Below are 20,401 nucleotides of genomic sequence, written 5' to 3'. Positions count from 1 at the left end.
GATCGATGAAAAGCAGGAATGAAATTTTTGAAACTCGAGGAACCGAGTCTGCATCGAACCGATGACGACAATGGATGAATATTTGTTCTTGATATTTATTTTTCATACAGCGATTCGCGAACCTCGTACGTATGCCTTTTTTCACTGTATTCCCTTTTAAACGTAGAAATTACTTTTCCGCTGTAACAAAGGTTCTACGTTCTGCATCTTCGAAAATTGGAAAACGAAATGGAAATAATAACGATACACGGTTGATGGAATTTCTGGTTTCCATTTCCGTTTCTCTGCAGTTTTGATTAAAATTTTCAACACGATCCATTTCACAAACTCGAAAGTACAAGTTTGCAAATAGAAACGCTGATGATGGATACGTGGTAGATGGTGAATTAGTCGGTTTCGAATGTTCGATGTAACGTTGTCATTCGAGGCGATGTTATGTTGTTTTATGAAGACACTGGTGCCGCGTGGAGCGAGGAGAGCGAGGGGGAAATGATTTATCGTCCAGATACCGTAACGCGAACAGCACGATAACGTCTGTGTAACAGGCTGTTCGACGTGACGTTGATACTAACAGTTTATAATTCGATCATCGAGACCATTGCAAACTGGTTCACGCGTTTCTACGTTAATTTCATGTACGGATTATGCACCTGATTTTACTACAATTTTCTTTTCTGATTATAAATTCTGAGCACAAACACACACATAACGATTATTCTAGAGTTCCCAAAAAAATAGTCACACTAGATTTTTTCATCTTTTCTCGATTAACACGTACGAAATTTAAACGTGTTGGTTTGTTTAATAAACAGACGAGTGCTAAAATTGTAACAGTCGATTATATTAAAATCACTTTAAGTACAAGTATAGTGATAGTATATGTCGCTCGCTCAATGCTACTATTCAACTCCCTATATTGAGATATGTATAATTTTGTGTGCTAGACTAGATTGGTCGCGTAGTAATGACACACGTATGTGAATATGAATGTGTGGAAGTATTTGTGTGCGCGGTGTCTCGAAAAACAGGCAAAGAGAGTGCTGTGACGCGTGCAAATGTAAGATCCTGGAAATCGTTTATTAAATAAATCTAAAACTAATTTAATATGAATTCTGAGTGCAACCTTAGTGTTCCTTTATTTTTATTTCGGCAGTTAAGATCCACAATTCTCAACGCTCTAATTCTTCAACTATTCGACTATATGACTGTTGTAAATCCGGTTGACGATTACAAATAACGGCGATAATATTTTGCCCGGGGTTCGTTTACCTTTGAACTTAGCAAAACAAAAACAACTTTCCCTCCCGATTCAAATCCTTCGTTGACTCGTATGACGCCACATTACAAAGACGCACAGAATTAACAGAGCTCGGACCAAGTGCACTGTCTCTTCCTTTTTGTACATCACCGTAATTACAGCGCCACGTCTCTTAAAACCGCGCGAAAGAACAGTACACGCGTTTTTGCAAGACTACATTAATATTTTACGCGATTGTAAGAGAATTTAAAAAAGTTCGAAGCAAGGAGCGAGGCAAAGAATCGAAACGGTTCAGCCGGTGGATAATCCAGCCGATAGGACGCGCGGAAGCGAGTACGTTGTACGCGTAATAGCGGAGCCAATGAATGTAAAATGAAGTTCTTGTTTAGGTGCGCGATGAGGAATATTAATAGAATTCCGCGAAGCGAAAATTCCATCGGGGTGGAAAAACAGCGATGCGATAACAACTGAATTCCGGAGATACGATTAAACGAGGAAATTCAAAGCAATTATTCCGCGTGGCAAAGCCACTCGACCGTGCTTTTACCAAAACACAACGCGTCTATATCGCCCTCGATCCTTTCCACAGCTCCATATGTTCTTACTCGATATAGCGAGGTTTTATGTCGGAGAAACGATACGAGCGAAAGTCGGCCGCGAGTGGAACGAGTTTGCGTTGGTCAGACAACTTTCTTAAATCCTTTTAATTCAACTTTCTTCCCGTAGTCTTGTCTACTGAAGTGACGTGCTGCCGTAGAAGTAGCTTGTACTGTATATTTGTGTGTAAGTCGATGCAAGTAGTATGAATCTGGTATTAGTCAGACAGCCGTCCGAAATCCTTCTAATTCAACTTTTATCTACTGAAATAATATACTGTTGTAGAAGTGGCGTATATTGGATTTTCGGTAAAATATCTTTTGTTTCTCGGAGAAGAAGAGGCAGCTCGAATTCTACGTTCTCCTGACCCCACGTCAAACTTGTACAAATTCTACGCACGTATAATAATTTCATAGATTCCTTATTTGTTCGTTATACGAGAATTTTCTTATCTCGTCGCGTTGTCTGATATTCCGAAATGCTCGTATTGCAATTTTTCTCGTTAATTACGCAAGAGGATATCGAAGAAAAGAGCGACGAGATAGGAAGAATTTTTCGACAGCATTGTTAGCCGTACGAAGAATAATTTCACGGATCGTAAACGCGACGGCGAAGGGCTCGTCAACAGCGTCGTTTCCTTCTCTTTTATAAAACATCGAACGTGAGAAGGATGAAGATGAAGCGAAGCGGAACGAAGCCGAGCTGACAGTCGCCGGAATCGAGGAAACGGAACGACGAGGAGAATTTAGCGACGCGCGATTGTTGCTAATTGCGCGAATTAACTGAAATTAAGCGGCCGTTGAGCGTTTCCATAAATTTCGCCCGACAACTCGCTCCGTCACGCGTTTCCTTCTCGCCTGCCCAAGTTTCAACCATAATTCCGACGTTAAGCCATCGCGCCACAGCGCGAATAACTTGACAACCACTCGTGAACTAGTTGAAAATCATCGACTAACTTGCCTCGTAATAGTTATTTCTCCTCAAACATTAATTTTATCTCCTACCCTTGCAAAATTATTATACAATCGATCAACAACTTTTGCAGTGAAACTATCGAAAGTGATTTGCAGAAAAGTTCTTCTTTCCCAATTTCTTCTGCCTCCAGGTACATTTGTTAGCCCGCTGTTATATTCTCTTAGCGATAGATTCGAAATTCGATCGGTCGGATTTCCAGAAGCTCTCCGTTGTAGATACTCTCCGATAATTCCCCAAAAAGCAGAAACATCGTTTTTTGTACGCGTGAATTTTCCCTAATGGAGGCGGTGTTCGAACGTTGTAGCAACCGTGTGGATAATCCAAGCGATCGTTGAGATAAATTGTTAGCACCCGAGTGGAGTGGAGAGCAAGTGGTGCGCCTCCTTAATAGCCGTCCATCGTCCTCTGTCGATGATATATCATACTAATCTGTTCGTATTAAACGTAATACACGATGGAGTTCGACGTACACGTACAAATTGCATTGAAAGTTGGAAGAGAGAGATTCGAGTTCGTGAACCTGGACTGCTATTCACAAAGAATAGTAATCAAGCGAAATTACACGTGGAACGTAGGTATATGGCGTGTCCTAGCAAGAATGGTCGAATCAGTGAAGAGAGCATTTTCTTTTATCTTGTCATAGATATCAGACCCAGTTTACATATGCATTAAGCAATAATAGTAAATGTAAATGTTCTACCTATTTGCAAATTGATACACTCAACGATCCTTATCGAATTTGTTCTCCTCGAAGGGGAAAGAAACCCAATCTCGATACGTGCGTACAAGCAACGTTAGTTTCTTTTTTCATATTCAAAAACTTCGTCAAGCGTTTCTGACTTATTTTATTTTATTACTTTTTACTTTAACAACCGGTAGGAAGTTGAATTTCGCGAGAAACGCGAATGCGAAGCGACGTAGTAGTCACGGAATAACGAGGATGAGCTGGAGGAAAAAAAAAACGAACGAGGATGGTTCTCCTTTGTTCTGTGCAGAAACCTCGTTTAGGATTACGTAAAGCCCTGTAATGAACGATGATCGAGAGCGCGTCCTGCTGATTATGGACGCTTTATGAAACAGCGCACGCGAGATGCGGTTAATAGTCCGTGCCAATCGATTGTGTAAGTAATAGGTGGGTAGTTATATAAATGACATTAATATCGTTACGAGCGACATGAAAATGGATCGCGGAGCTAATGAAGTTTTATAGGAATTTTACAGAAACTTCAACTTATTGAACGATACGATACTGATACTTATCAAACGATACTTACCAAGTTAATAATTAATTAATATCGATAATATCGATTCCCAATCATTCCACATTGACTATCTTGTAAATACATAAACATAAGCCCGTCGAATTGGATTAGACAAACAGAAGGGTTGTCGGCACGCGAGTACTTCTCAACGGTTAGCTTTATCGCGTGGCTGAATGAAATACGAGCCATAATGGCACAGCGTGCCGTTTTCTCTACCGTTGACTCGCTGTCGCTCATAATCTTTATCGTTAATTTTATACCACGCTCAACCAGCTCCGGTGTACTTTCTCGCTGTTCTTTCTAACTCGCAATACGCTTCGACAAAGTCGAACGAAGAACTTGCAGAACATCACGCCACTCTATTTCCTCTAATACTTGCAGACGTAATTAAGCAACCGATTAACCAGTCAGAACAGCGAAGAGTCTTTCTGTAATCGAATGTGGAATTTTTGGTCATATTCCTAGACCTGAACGATGAATTTCAGCGCGAGGAGATTCGAACAAATCGGAGCGGCATCGATACGTAACACGCTTGATTATACGCCATGAATTCTGCGAGAGAAAACATTGGGAATAGGGAAGAATGGGTATGGTGAAGGAGAGAGGCGAGGGGCGAAGGGAAGGAGAGAGGCGGGGAGCCAAAGGAAGGAGAGAGGAACGGGGTCCAAGAGCAAGAACGCAAGGTACGCATTGATCCTGCCGACTGGTGGCTTGTTCTCTGCAGCTCCTCGGCCTTGTAAATTAAGCTCTATTAATATCTCAAGCATGCCTGGGGTGCCGGAATTTCAACCCTGGTGCGTAAATCAAGTATACCTCTGGGCATACCTCTTTTCTCTCTCTCTCTCTCTCTCTCTCTCTCTGTTCCTTTGACGGATGAATCGTTCAACCGTTTCGTTTTTTATCCTTGAGACGGATACAACTTTCTCTAGGTTCTAAAAATAATTTTTAAGAACTTGTTTTCTACCTTGAGTCGGTATGCTGTGAATTTTTCGAACTTTTTTGCAGGACTGGAAGAGAATCCTTTTAAAAGTGAGAAAGGAAGTGCGAAACTTGAAATTTAAAGCGAGATGAAGAAGAAATTTCGAAATTACAAGTATCAGGAACTTTTTTGTTGTCCTCGAGAGAAACTTCTTCTTCTTCCCCTTTTAACTACTTCGAAATTCTTTTTTTAAGCGAAATTTAAGTGGAAGAAACTGGAATTCAGCCTATGGCGGAAGAAGACCTTGAGAAGTACGAGAAGAATTGAATTATTGAAGAGAAAAGAAGTAACCGAGGTATCCGGAGTCGACTCGAGATAGCCAGACGCGAAAATCGACAACCCTTCTCGCTACCTCGTAAACCTTGGTGAATTCCAACCCTTATTCAAATTAATTCTACCATTGTATTTTGTAATACCTCGTAAGATGTTATCTGTAGCGGTTACAGTTTTAAGGCTATTCTTCCCTCACTTTGTGACAATTATTCGACTCTTATTTTTAATAATCATACTTCTAACGATATAATCATATTTTGCTTCGCCTCTACGTTCCATCCAATATCATCCATTTCGCTGTTCTTTCATCAAAATTCCCTGGCAGATCCATCTTTTTAACGTCGGTACTCCCACGTCCTTTATACTCGTACTAATCGCCTCGCCATCCGTTTCATCCTTTAATCCCACGATTTTAAACGTGTCACGAGCCCTGTAACCTGTCCCTCCAGTCGTCGAATCACCGTGTTTAACGTAATCACCGAGTAGCGGGCGTCGTTGTAACGTGGTTTCCACGTTAATTTCACGACCTCATCCAGGCTGGAACGTCGTATTTCGGTTTACCGTGATCATCGTTTGCCGTAATCCTTCGCCTTCGATCGGTCCAGGTTAAACGCACCATCGACGAAATTTAGTCGATTTGGCTCGCAGAATTTCTTCGCAAGTTTCACGCAAGATTTACGAAAAAGGTCTGTTCCTCTTGACGATTCTACTTTTCCTTTTATTTCTATTTTTAACGAGTTATCCCTTCAACGAAATAAATCGCCCTCTTCTTTCACGAGAAAAAAAAGATTTCCTATGGTTTTCTGACTTCCTCTCTCAACGTTTTATTCAACATACGACTTCTTGTCCATTTATCAAAGATTCACCGGGGACCTTCAGTTTCTCGTATCTTTTTTCTACCCACGTGTCTCTTGTATCTTGTTCAACGTCACCATTGTTCATGGACCTCTTAGCTATCCTAGTAGTGGTTTTACCCTTCGCCGGTCGTCGTCGTAACGTAATACATGTCTTTCTGTATCCGCTTTCCTATTTAAAATAACAGATATTATACGGGAAACGAGAAGAATCTAATTTTTTCGTCCGATGCATATTTCACGCGATACTTTCGTAATTCAATTTAAATGTAATTTCGATACTGTAACATTGTTTGATCTCATACGATTTGTTTACTCAAGCTTCGTTTTTTATAAACGCGTATCAGTTCGAATTACCAGTATTTTGATTTGTACGTAAAATGTAGCAGGTTTATATTTCTGATGACGTGATGCACACGAGCGTGCGATGTAGCTATTCCTAATATTACTATTTGTATTATATTACGCGCGTAATAGCTAGATCGCACGCTCGTGTGATTTGCATCGTCAGAAATATAAAGCCACGATTGCAATTTCCATGGCGATAACCGAGATAACGGAATATTCTACAGAAGTAACGGTCTACGCGTTTTATTTCGACGAAGATTACGTCGAGATCAGAGCCGCCAAGTCCAATTAGAATTCGAAGCAAATATCGTTTCTTAAACTGGCGAAAGTCACACACGAAATTCCGAGAAGCGCAGCGAAATTTGTCTTTACTGTCCCGTTGCATCCAGTGGTTGGATCTTCGAGTTTAAAGTAGATAAACCTGGCTTTGGAATCGGGTAACACAGTTGAAGATAGCATGGCGAATAAAACGAGCAAAAATTACAGAGAAACGTCAAAGAGGAAATTATGGAGCAACGACGATGTAACCTGGGCTACCGTTTATCTACGATTCAAGTTTCGAGCAGAGGATATCCCAGATTTTCAACGAGCTTATTAATATCCTGCAAACCTAAATCCGACGAAGTATGGAGGGTAAATTTCGATAGGAACTCGTGAAGCGTTTACCGGGCCACTTGAACAACTTCGGCTAATTCCTTCGCTCGATTTTCCACCGGCAAGCGCTTGATCCTTGTTATTAATCCGATAATAAGAATCTGATTGGAAATGAGCGGGACGAATGGGGACAGGATGGCTTACAACATTGTTACAGGAATTTAATCGAGTTCGGGACGATTCGATGCTAAATTAGATAAGAGGAATTCGTAACATCCCAAGTTTCTCACTACCTATAATTACTAGTGGCACAGAGGAATTCCAAACTTTCCCTTCCTTTTCTCCAGAATAATTTTCTTAACTTTGCTTCATTTCTATAGCCGATCGTCTTCGCAAGATATTCGTTACGATAAAAAGAAAAAGAAATAGGTAAACATTTCTTTTGGATATATACGAAGAAACTGCTACATTTTCTACAGAAAATTTGCCGTGCAAGTATTTGTCCAAGTTGTCGCGGGTTCGATCGGCTTCTCGTTATCGCGTAGAAGGCGAGACGACGCGGATGCAATGTAAATCGAAGCCACACGCGACATCGAAAACGTGACGTAATCATCTTCGCCTACTCACGCTTTCGAAAAGTTTCTGCGTCTGTCGTTCGTCGACGAATCACCTTACAGACGAGCATCCGTATCCTCGCAGTCGATTCGTTTAATTTTCTAACCTGCGACAGAGTAGAGAAACGTCGATGATTTTTGTACGACACGTAAAGAATATTCTGAGAGTGTCTGAGTAATAACGTCTTCTTCTACCGATTACAGTCGCTGGAAGAGTATCGTATCGAGGCTGTTAGGTTAGTACAGTGAATGGAGCTTCGCGAAAGGTAAGATAGAGCGGAGTTGAAACCCTTAGGAAACAGCGACAGGATACTGCGACGAGAATAGAAACGAAAGGACGTTGGAGGACGGATGAATAATTCATTTTAACAGGCGACCGAATTTCCTCGCGAATTAACATTCGTGAAACTTTGTCACGGTTTTAGAAACGTTTTCGGTCATCGAGGTAATCGGTAACAGATATATAAATCTACCACGAATACTCGAAACAATGGTGAAATAAAAAGCTGAACAGTTCGAGAAATTGCTCGATTTCCGATCGAATTTTTCCAAGTTCGCTATAATTCAGCTGGCACCTGCATTGAGAATTCTGCTATTTCAGAATCGTCGAGGATGTAGCAGGAATTAAGTCGTGCGATTTACGTCGTTTGGAGATGGAAGAACGAAGCGGCGAGAGAAAAGTATCGAACGGAAGAAGTTTCGAGACTCGAAGAACTCGCTGAGACTTGAAAAAGTTCAAGGTACTTTGCGCGAATTTATCCTCGGAATTTCTGGCATCTTCTTTCTTTTTTACGTAAGAACAGAGAAGATTGGTAATCCGCGATAACCCTCGATATCTCGCGGTTCAATTCGTCGCAGGAATTAGAAATATTGGAATTTGGGATTAGAAAATTATATTTGTTCGATTTGATCATTTACATTTGAATAAAGATTTGTATCTAACCAGGTCCATTGTTAAAATTTATTCAAATAAACCCCGTGAAGCTTGTAAAGCTATTGATCGTAAAGCAGTAACGTTTAAATAATTAAGTAACCCGAAGGAAAGAATAAACAGAGCTCTCTGAAAGCTTTGGAAAGGGAAGAGAAATTACGAGAACCAAGTTTTCCTAATTACAGCTATCCTTCAACGAGTAGTTTCCGCCATGGCCGACTTTTCAATTTCATTTCGTATCAATGTGGAGCAACGATACGGCTTAACGGTTTCGTTTCGCGGAGAATTACTCTCCACAAACTTGTTCCTCAATTAATAATTCAACATCTCTGTTTCATCGCGATACGCTCAACTGTCGAAGAATCTTTAATTCGTCGCGTCCCGTGACGTGGTGTATCTCTTTCTACTGCGTTTTCTTCCCTATCTTTTCTTGTCTTCTATTTTCTTTTCTTTTTCTTACCATTAAAGCTACTGTCAAGAAATCTAATTTTTACGCAAATGGTTCGCCTGATCGTTTCTACGTTTAGCTCCGTACAAATATGAATTTTGCTGTGACGAGAATTTTCTCATACTTTGCTCAAACTTCGGACATCGTTCGACGTTAGAAAAGATATAACTCGGTTGAAAACGATTAAAGGAACGCGGTAGAGCTAAACGTGAACGCTCTTTCACTTCTTCTATGCGTCTGTTTGTAAAATACGGTGAAATAATGGCAAACACGCGGATTTTTAAACAAAACTATGGTACAATGGACGGCTGCTTATCCATCTATTCCGTCCATTTTTCATGAACAATCGCGATCAGTGACGCGACATGGATCGCCATAGAAACGTTCCGGCTAACGAAAATCGCGTACACAATGTAAACCGAGCGAGCCACGCGAAAATAATGCTATCCGTGACTGATCACGTACACAGGCGAACGGTGAATCGATAATCGGATCGGTGATCGGATAACATGCTGCCTGTGCATGCGGAGAAACATAACACGCTTTCACACGAGACGAGCCAGTTATGATAGAACACGTAAAGGGGCGAAATCCGAAAGTATTTTTTATTTCAGAAAATTACTCGAATTAGTCGAATCGCGAAGAAGTGAAACTGCGATCGATCGAAGCCCGATATCTAGTTTCATCTCTAAGAAATTAAACGGTAATCGCGTATTCAAATTAATAGCCAAAAGGCAAACTTCTCGTGAGTTTAATAGCGATGGATTAGAATTAGAAATACCTTCTCGTCCCTTGTCACGAGTTGAATGGCGACAGCAAGAACCTGAAAACACAGAAGAGATTTTGTTATTTCCAAAGCTAGGAAAAAATATTTGTATTTTTAAAGGACTATGATTCACCTCCATAGTATTTTATCTTTATCTAATGTTCTATGATAGAACGTCTCTGCAGACCGAATAAACCTTCTCTTGGAGAAGCATTCAGAGTAAATTCATAAGAAGATCGTTCCAAGCACAATGTCAGCATCCATTCCGATCCATCTACTTTCAATTCAGCGAGGCCCGTTGCTACAACATTTTTCGCTTTGCAGGACGACGCGTCGGGCGTCGCGATGCCGCACCACCGTTCGTGGCGCAGGTTTTCGCGCGATCTCGATGTGCAATCGAATTCTATTCTGCTAACAGCCCTCTTTCACCGAAATAAATTTTTCTCTAGCTTGTGCTCTTGACTCGATGAACGTATCTCGCACAGAGAGGCGTTACGTACGAGTATGACATCGAATAGAATTTTATATTTGAACTGTGATTACAAGAGTTCGTTTTAATTGTTGCATCGTTAAATGCAAGATAAAAATGCAACGTCGGATTAAAACAACAGATCGATCTTATTTATTCGTATTTCCTATTTAACGAGTTAAAGTTACTTTGTGGTTAGATAGAAATTTATAGAATATCGAGCAGATAATTCAACGAATAATTCGCTGGTTTAACGAAACTGTCGCAGCTGAATTATATTTCGAACAAACGAACGAATTGCGTGTGGCATTAATAAAGAAATATCTCGTGTTGACGGATAAATGGGAATAAATCCTGTTGTACGATCACGCGAGACTAGCGTGTCGAAAATATTCACATGGAAAGTGTAAAAATTAGGATATCAGATTTTGCTTCACGATTTTCAACATGTAAATTATCTCGTAACTAACGAACTATTTATCTAACGAGGAAACTCCAACGAACAATTTTCAAACACTCGCAGCCGAAATAAAAGTTCTGTTTGCAGAAATACACAGAATCATATAGGACGCGTGAAACCAACGTTGCAAGACTCCATTAAGGCGAAGGGATCTGCAAATCGGTTGGTATAATTTTCTTGCTATCCTCTCGAAATCTACGCAACCTCGAAAGTTTGTTACGTGGAATTTCCTCGAACGATGGGCCGCCATTGATGCGACCACGTTTACTGCACCGATGTTCGTTGTTCGCGTTAATAATTATCGATCGGCCATGTCAGAAGTTAAACGAACAAGCCTGCAACGTTCCTTTGTGAGGCAGCTAGCGAGTTCCGCTCGGCCAATCGGATCAACCCGATCGCGCATCCCTTGCCGTATGCACGATGAATATTTATTTGGCTCGATATAGAGAAGAAGAGAACGAGAGGGAGATAGAAAAGAAAGAAAGAGAGAGCTTGATTCGTTTGGTCGTCAATCGGTTTGATCTCGTTCGCTCGATTTCAGCCACAGCAAGAACGATTAATCTCGTTCACGATCGAACCGAGCGGATTCCAGCCTCGAAAATGCAGATCCCTTTGAATTTTCCACGAAAGCCGAATTTATTTTTATTCTTCTATCTGTTTCGTATTTTTCCTCATTTTGTTCTTCCGCCTTTCCTCCTTGTATTCCTATTTTTCGAGTTTCTTTTTCCACTTGTTTTGAGTTTTCACGAGTGATTCTGTGGACGAGAATCGCAGCGCTCGTTAGTAAGGGAAATATTCATTTTCCGTGGCACGAAAATAGCCCCGACGTTTTGCGAAACCCGGTGAATAACGCGGTGGATAGAGTTTCCGAAAACGCGCTTTAGGTTAACGCGCCGGAATTATAGCCACCAGACTGACCCAGCTTCGTTTCATTAAAAGCTGTGATAATGACGAAGTACGATACATACGTAATTCGTTGAATGGCGGTTTAAACGTTTGAGTTTGTAGAAATCGCGCGCACTTCCAGCCAGCTACGCTCTTAGCAATATCACAGGGGAAAAACCTTCCTTTTACACGGTTCTTTCTGGAATTTAATCTTTCTAACTTGTCGCGAAATTAATACTTTTGGACGAAACAGCGAAAGAACGTAATTGAAGGAAAGAAGAATGTAACTGACAGAAAGAAAGAATTCGTTTGACGAGAAAATGAACATCGCGTCGTGTGACTTCGATACCGAAATAGTAATCTTATACGAACAACTATTTCCTATATACAAGCATTGCCAATCCTTCGAATACGACATATTGAGAGCGAATGATCGAACTATTCGTATATTAACTATCGACTGTAGTCGGTGTTCCGTTTGTTTCGAAGCGGAAATGGTCGGACGTTCCACGCAATATCTGCTGACAAGGTCGTGGGATTCCCTTTATGCTCGGTGGAGAGAACGACCGATACTTGGTAACTGTGCTTTGAACACCCACAAGGGTCTATTACGATCAAGAACCGCCAGGCGGAAGGTACACTCGCCAAGTTTCCCGGCGGCACCATTTGCGGGACTCCTGGACAGCCCGTGTACGTCGTTGGGCTCTGCTTTTAGGATCGCGAAATGGATCCCTTCCCGACGAAGGGAATATTCGTCACGCTGCCATATCGATCGGTACAACGACTTACGAGGCAATTTGTGAAGGGACTATCGTTTTATGAATCAGAACACGTACGCTATAAGTGAACATCGTAGCTACGATTCAAAATTTCCCGTGTACAAATCACCGAATACAAGAGAAATAGAAGAGAAATCTCGTATCGTTGATACGAGATTTTTCATTCTTTTTAGTCGTCGATCAAGAGTAGTGTTTGTTCGAACGTTTCATCGTTTTACAGAGATCTGCGCACTTTTCGAGTAACCTAATACTTTTCCAATGGATAACGACTCGTCGGTGATACTAAATATTTGCGATCGTCGAGTACATGGCAACGATAGAATGGAAAAAAAATCCAGAATAAATTTGTTTCTGTATTAAAGTTTCGAAAATCGTCTCGGCTTAAAAACGGAGCTCAGGCAATTAGAACTCGCGGTACCATCCCTGTCGTCGTCGTTCTACCTTTAAAACATGATCGATTACCTGGAACGTCGCTTACGAACTCCGTTCGCCTCTGTTTCTCGACCTACATCCTCCGTCGTGCCCAAGTCGTTGCAACGTCTACTGCTGAATTTATTCCGACAACCGAGATCGAGCAAACGCTGACAGACTCGTTCGCTTCGTTGAAAGCGATCCAACGCAACCATCAGAATCCTCTGGAGATCGGAGGCAGATGGGATCGAAGCACGCGAAATACACGCGGAACAGGATAAATCCTTGTAAATATTTGAGCAACACCCGCGCCAAATTTCGGGGTTAATTCTATCTGTGTCAAATCGCAACAAGTACGAAGGAAACATTTATACGCTGTGATGAGATCCATTCAGCGGATTCGCGTTACGCCTGACATCCTGACGCGTTACGTAAGCGAGAATTTGGTAAAAGAGAATTTCCTGATATTTTCGAAATCTCGAAAGCGAGAAGTAACAAGCGTCAATTTGCCTTGGTAAGCTTCCAAAACGAGGATGGGCGACGAAAGATGGAACGAGGTACGGTTCGTCGAGTACATTGGAATTCTGGCGGAAACTGTCGTCAGGTTTTGAGGCCGGTGTAGTTGCATCCGCTACGGTGTATAGAGGAATACGCAAGGAAAACAGGGGATGCAACGAACGGAGTAACGTATGGTAATGTTGTAGCCCGGTTGCCCTGGCCTTCTGCCACGAAACTGTTGAAACATCGTTCCTGTCTTTGCCCTTGCTCACCCGTCTTTTCCACAGACCATGTATCATCCTGGAACTTTCGTTTCGCTCGCCGATATTCGATCATCCTACTTTATCCATCGAACGCTGACCCAACCGAAACGTATTTTTTACCTCTTAAGATATTCTTCCATTTTCTTTCTTTTGATCTCACGTCTAATTTCACCACTGTTTGTTTGTTTTTTGTCCCTCCAGAGGGACTAAAACCTCAGTATAAAAACGCTTCAAAATAAGCGCTCGCCCCAGTCAGTTAAAACATTTTGACCCAGTCTCTTGTAACGCTTTGAATCATTCTGTTGTAACAGTTTGAACCGTCACTCTGTTGGATTTGCACAATAAATTCTGTTATCATATATAAAGTTCAATTTCTTCACCTTATTCGTGAAACGTTCGAACCGCGACGCGAGGAGATCACCGGCGATCTATCGGTTTCGTGATTTCTTGTGTCTCCAACGTGACACTAGCAATTCTATCTCCTTCTCTTTGGCTTCTCAACTCACACTTCCTGACTTCTCAATTAACATTGACTGTTAATTCGTCTTTCTCCCTTAGCATCCCTTTGTCTTAGCCTCGCCACGCACGAGTTCCGCAACCGCTCGTAGCCAGGATCACGCAGTGGATTTTCCGCGTAACTATTCGATCGAAGGACCGACGACACATCTTTGGGCCTGTCGGCACTTTGGCTTTCTCGCGACATCGTTTATGGTTCACCCGGTATCTCTTAGGCCTTTCGTCCACCATACTACTAATAATATATAAATCCGTGTATATCTTTTTAGTTTCCCTCGATGTAAATCTCTTTTGTCGCGAGTGCAGAAAGGTCAGCACGATTTAACTCTTGCATTATTAACATCCTATGCGAACAGCCCACTGACTTTACACCTCAGTTCGCACGAATGAACGATAGAAATAGCAAGGAGTTGGAGGAGAAAAAGCAACGAAATTTTTATTCGAATAGACTCGATACCTGAAGTCACGCGTTTATTAATTTTAGATAGATTTTAATCGAATATCGTATAAATAACTGTGAATTTGGTATTTTCCATCTTTTTTTCCAGCAAAAGATAGTTACCTTCCATTAGATATATTCCACTCTTCTACGTACAACGTACGATAAACTGTTCCATTAACGTATTAAAAGAAAAGAGCGTTTATTGGTCGTGCAAAGGGTTTAATCTCTTAAAAAATTCCCGGCCATATTCATTAAAATAATGGCGGAATAAATTAACGGCGACAGGAACGATAAGCACTTAATTAGTACTTGAAAGGCCTGGGGCTTTTTAGAATAAAATTCGATTAAAAATCCTAACTACTTGGTTTTTTTGTTAGGTCTTGGAGATATTTTGACACGTGTCTCCAGCGGGAGTCTCCTCGCGCCGCCAGACTCCTCTTGATGAATTGATTTTCCGTTCCGAAAGACGGCACGGTACGATAACGCTGCCAGATCGCAGCGACGGCGTCGTTCACCGTGTCGTTGGAAATGCTTGTCGCGTGCTGGAAATGACATACTCTCGTGGAATATCGATCATCGACGCTGACGAGGAAACCAACAGTGTCGTCGATGATAACGCGTGGAATAAGCATCGGCCAGTGTTTCAAATTTTATTGTTCGTCGCGACGTGATTGTCGTCGGTGCATTTCGAGCCTTCGCCGTTTAAATGGCTCTTTGTCGTTGTGTTGTAGGAAAATTAAGAGCTTTCTCTCTGTGTCGTACGACCACGGTGTATTTGTCTCAACAATGCAGGGATTCTGATCTACGCAAACGAATGTTCCGCTGTTTCCATTCCATAATCTACGCTGTACATTGTTTTTGTCTAGAATTATCAACGATCAACGTGAAAAACTTTGCATAGTCGCGTATTATCCTATTTAGTTTGATACATTTCGTTGAGTAATCTCATCGTCGTTTTTAAAATACCAGTTTCTGGTAACAGTGAGTACGAGAAATTTGTAATTCTCTCGAACGCACAAACCCAGAAAGATCCTAAAAACCACCGTTATTTGTCGTTTAATCCGCGTGACTCGATTGTGACGCGAATAAATTCGATGAAACGACGTTAACTCGGCAAACAAACGCGAGAGACGCGAAAAGTACATTTTTAAACGACAGCCATACCGATTTATAAACTCATTTTCTCGTCACGAGCGCCCGAGAGCATAGCAAATATTTACACGACCGTCGTAAACGAAAATATTGAATCTTCCACGATGAACCCCGCCGAAGAGTAAACCGTGTGAGAGAGGCACGATAAATATCGTTCCGAGCGGTTGAAATATTTCACAGGCGTAACAAAAATCGCGTCGGAACGACGCCAACGGCCGAAGCCAAGTCGGCGTCGTCGATCGCGTAAATCGTCGCGATGGCGGCTGTTCGCGTGCACGACGCTATGCAAGCGAGGGATCGCTTCGAGATTGATCGTTCCTTTCACCGTCTGTGCTAACGTTCGCGTGATCCACTTCGTTTTCAATTAACATTTTGTCCGGTCTACGCGTTGCACGTCAGTCTCTTCCAGTAGATTTCCACTAACTTTCGCTTTCTAAAATCGCCACGCCAATTCTTTCTTTTACAAAAGCACTATCGTGGCGTGTGAAATTGAAAACTTTTTTCTAACGTTTCTTCGAACCTTTTGCCATTTAAGGTGTGTAACTTTACGATTATTGTTCCGGAAAACTTGTTTCAATTACTGAAATAGCTTCTGCAGGGATGTATAGAGTATTCGAATGTGGAGTATTTCATTCGTCACGGAGGAAAGTATGGTAAAGCACGGAACGGAGAAGGAAGAATGTTTCGTATCATTTAATTAAGAATTTTTCTTTCATCGCTAACTTAATTTAGTTTGAAGAAACCGTTCTCATATTTACCGAAACTAGCCCGTTAACTCGTAAAATGGTGCGGCAGCAGGGCGAAGCATCTCCTGCAACGCGATATTACGTTCTTTGACGAGCTGAAGATTTTCTAGCCAGCGTCTTTTCATAAGATAAAGCCAGGGATCTTTGATGGGACGTTAACTCGAGGAAAAAACTGTGCATTACCGTGAGAGTGCCTTGTTTCAGGGTCTCCAGAGGAGCTTGAGGCAACGTGAAAGATTAAAATTCTTTATTTCAAACGAATCATCTCTCGTACTACCATTTCGCAAAGTATACTTCCACGTAATGCTGACTTTCCTTTTCGAGATCGAGAGAGCCCGATGTAATTATACTACGTTCTTTCGCTATCGGGAAACTTTTACGTATTACGTATTATTTCGTACCACGCTTTTTTCCCAATCCTTTGCAGCAGAATCCAAGTGGCAAAGGTCAGGACAAAAGCAACAAACTAAAAAGTCCACGACAAAATATTCTTCCATTTCGTTTTGTGCAATTCTTCTTAATGCAATTTCTTCGGCCAACTATTCCAAAGTTAGAACGCAGAAGCCGAACCTTAGCATCCCTGTGTTCTCATTGTTCCATTGTTCCGCTCATTTACATATCTAGCCATTGTTTCGCGGAATTTTTCCGCGAACACCGACGAAACAGGTGCTGGTGAAATCGAACGACGCGATAAATTCGAGAAGCTGCCGAAAGGGTCACGATTCGTGCTCAGGCAGTCGAGAACGATCACAGGAGACGAAGAAAGATCGTCGAGCGTATCGTTCACGCTTCTGAACGGCGTACTTCGACCTACTTTATCTGAAAACATCCATTTCTTCGGAGCGGAAGTGGAAGATCGTTCGTCGTGGCTCGTTTCGCTAATAACACTTTTCTGATCGTTTCGTGAGAAAAAGGAAGAGGAAAATCTCCGCTCGACGAGTCGTCAAAGGCGGTAAAACGTCGGGAAGGTTAAGAATGTTTCAAGATCGTTGCTTGAAATATTCGAGAAACAAGAAGAAACAGTCGCGGCTTGAAAGAATCTTACGATGATCGATTTGTTGGAAAAAGTAATTCGCTGGTATTGTTTGAAATTGTCGCTCATTATTACAGCGAATAAATACGGTGCATTGGTATAGTAAAAATAGCTGGCAAAGCACCGTAGGTAGTTAAAAATAAACGACAATATAAAGTTTGTAAAGGTCCGTGGAAAATACGACGACGTTATTAAATTTAGGAGTAATCATTTAAATGTAATATCACATTCGAGAGAACTTTTAACAACGAGGCGCGCGATAAATTCCATTTTAATACGTTTAATTCTAAATAATGGAAAATACCGTCGATATTTCACGCTTCAACTAGCACCCGTTTATTCGCTACCTGATAACGTTCAATGTGCCGATTTAATGCGCGTCAATTTTCATGTGGCGGATGATTAATAATCCAAGTGGCAAGTAGGTTGCAGCTCGAGTGCATACGATTCGCCGAGAGAGTCTTCCACGGTTAGGCTCGCGATTCGTCGATCGGAGTAATTGCTGTTTGAAGGTAATTCGAATGCAATGGAAAGCCGATCAGGATTTGAAACCGAAATCGCAACAAGGACTCGATCGATAATTCGGACGAGATGGTACTGATTGATTTAGGATGAAACGCGATGGATATGCAAAGCTCGTTCTCTTGTTCGTCTCAACTCCTCGTTATAGTTATATCCTTGGGTTACTTGCTATCAGCCTTTTGTAATTTATACATTAATAATAATATAATTTCTCTGATATCTCTCAACTTGTAAGAACCTTACAGTCTCGTTACGGCTGCAGTTTGCACAGCATCGTAATTTTTAGCGATGCTTGTAAAAGAAGGAGTACGAGCTTGGCAATCAGCAAGAACGATCGAGACGAGCACGACGTTTGAAAAATAACGTAGAAGTTGAGAAGATAACGAGTGTTGGAAATTCTTGTGGAGAGTCTTGAAAGTCATTTAAGCGTTGTAATTCGAGGGAGAATTGTGCGCTCGAATTTATCATCGTATCATCTATGCTTGTATTTATAAAATTCCTACTAAATCTCTCGGGTCACCCACGAGCACCATAAAACCATACTAAAGGACGAAGAAACAGCGTTATGCGTGTGTAGCATACAGAGAAACGAAAATATAAAAGTTACGCTTGCGAGTCTCCGGAGAACGTAGTTTACGACGATACTACGTAGCGCTATAATATTTCGCTATACTTATACAATACTCCGCGTCGCGTTCCACTAACCCTATTTTTTTAGGATTCTCCCGCAGCTCCGGAAACCGGAAACAACAGCATGCAACGTCCCGACAAACGTATGCACGTTATTGCACACAGGTTTTGACGCAGTTTGGCATGTTCGTCGCGCGCTCGGTTCAAGCACCGGAGTCACGGCGAAAATAAATGTGATTCAGGCCGCGTAAATCTTTCACCCTGCCACCCTCTACGTGAAATTCCCTGCGGCGTTCCTTGGCGATGCCGTGCAAGTCGCCGGAGGATCACGAATTTCTCCGACGATCGATTCAATTTCGAATCGCAAATCGCCATTGCCCGGCAGGATTTCAAACAGAACCGCAGCTGAGGTTTGCTTCGGCTCTGTTCCTGTCAGAATGTTGACGTATCACCGTGCTGGCATGCTGCATATGCAAACGGGATCAGAACACATTTTGCAGCGGACAACCACCGTGGTTGGACATCGCAGAATACCAATGGCGATTTTGCAGAAGATTTTCCATATAGACTCTCTACATTTGTTTTCTTCGTTCCGTTTCTACTTTCTTTTATCTTTCGTATCTTTCCTTTCCAGTCCTTTGCTTTTCGTACGATCCGGTCTATCGCGACAGTTCAGTCGTTGCTGTTATCTACCGTAGTCTACCGTAGCTACTTTATCTCGAACGTTCGTCTATCTTCGCCGTGCTACTATCATCGAAGATATTTTGCTTTGGTTCTTCTGTTCGCTCTCGTGAAATTCGCCTGCGATACCTTTTGCATATTTTTAAGCAAAGCACGTTTTACAAGTTTATGGTGAAAAAGAATCAAGATCAGAGGAGATCAAATCTCCTCTCTCTATTGAATTTTTGCTCCGTTCTACGTTCTATCTGCGCGATTTCCTGGACAAGCGACACGAAACGAGCTTCCTGACACCATCTCCTCGCGTCTTATTCGAAGGTTTCAAGAAGTCGTTTACCTCTTTCCTCGCTTCCAGCTGCAACGCAGCTTGTCCCTTGAACATTTTACTCGCGACAGCTGTTTCCACAGGGCAACGATGCAAGCTGATTTTCAAACAATATTCGCTCGTCCAGTGACATTTCGAGGTGTTTGCCCGGCGAATTCCCGCTGGAAATCTGCGAGTATTTCACTACGCGACAAACACGTCCTCTGTTTGCTAAAGCGAGGTTTTAAGAAGTTCAGAGTGTCGTCGCCCTTTGTCTCCGTTTCGATACCGCAGACTCAGCCAATTTCTTTCAATTATTTGCACACGCCGCGCCGCGAACAAGAGATTACTTTCGTCGCTTCGTATTTCACCGCGGAATGGAGCGTCCTTTATGCCGATGTGAAAGCTATTCTCCGTGGAAATACAGCAAACGCGGTTTCTTCTCGAGCAACGAGGCCACCGCAGCTGGCTTCTGCTTTAACTCTCGAAAATCTCTCCGATTCCATTTCAAAGAAATTTCGTTGAGTAACGTTTCTCCTACAGAAACACATTACGCACGTTCATCCTCTTATCTTGATAATTTCAGAATCAACAAGACATTTCCAACTTCGCCCTACTTATCTTTCATTAATTCCCTTGAAACAGCCTTCGGCTTGTTTTACCCGATTCAAGAAGTATCTTCAAAGAAGAGGTTCGTAATTAAGTCGAGATGAA

At 41.9% G+C, this 20,401-nt stretch overlaps 1 protein-coding gene across 1 annotated transcript in view; it reads right to left on the bottom strand.

The window, feature by feature from the left end:
- Positions 1 to 20,401, bottom strand: part of LOC117155354 (uncharacterized) — a 120,089-nt gene that overhangs the window by 52,754 nt on the left and 46,934 nt on the right. The window contains exon 2 of the mRNA XM_033331245.2: positions 9,915 to 9,956. The gene's annotated coding sequence lies outside the window, so the exon portion shown is untranslated. The remainder of the gene's footprint in view (positions 1 to 9,914; positions 9,957 to 20,401) is intronic.

This window comes from Bombus vancouverensis, chromosome 14 (genome assembly GCF_051014615.1).
Source record: "Bombus vancouverensis nearcticus chromosome 14, iyBomVanc1_principal, whole genome shotgun sequence".
NCBI lineage: Eukaryota > Metazoa > Arthropoda > Insecta > Hymenoptera > Apidae > Bombus > Bombus vancouverensis.
Note: the sequence above shows the minus strand (reverse complement) of the source record. Positions and strands in the feature narration are given on the sequence as shown.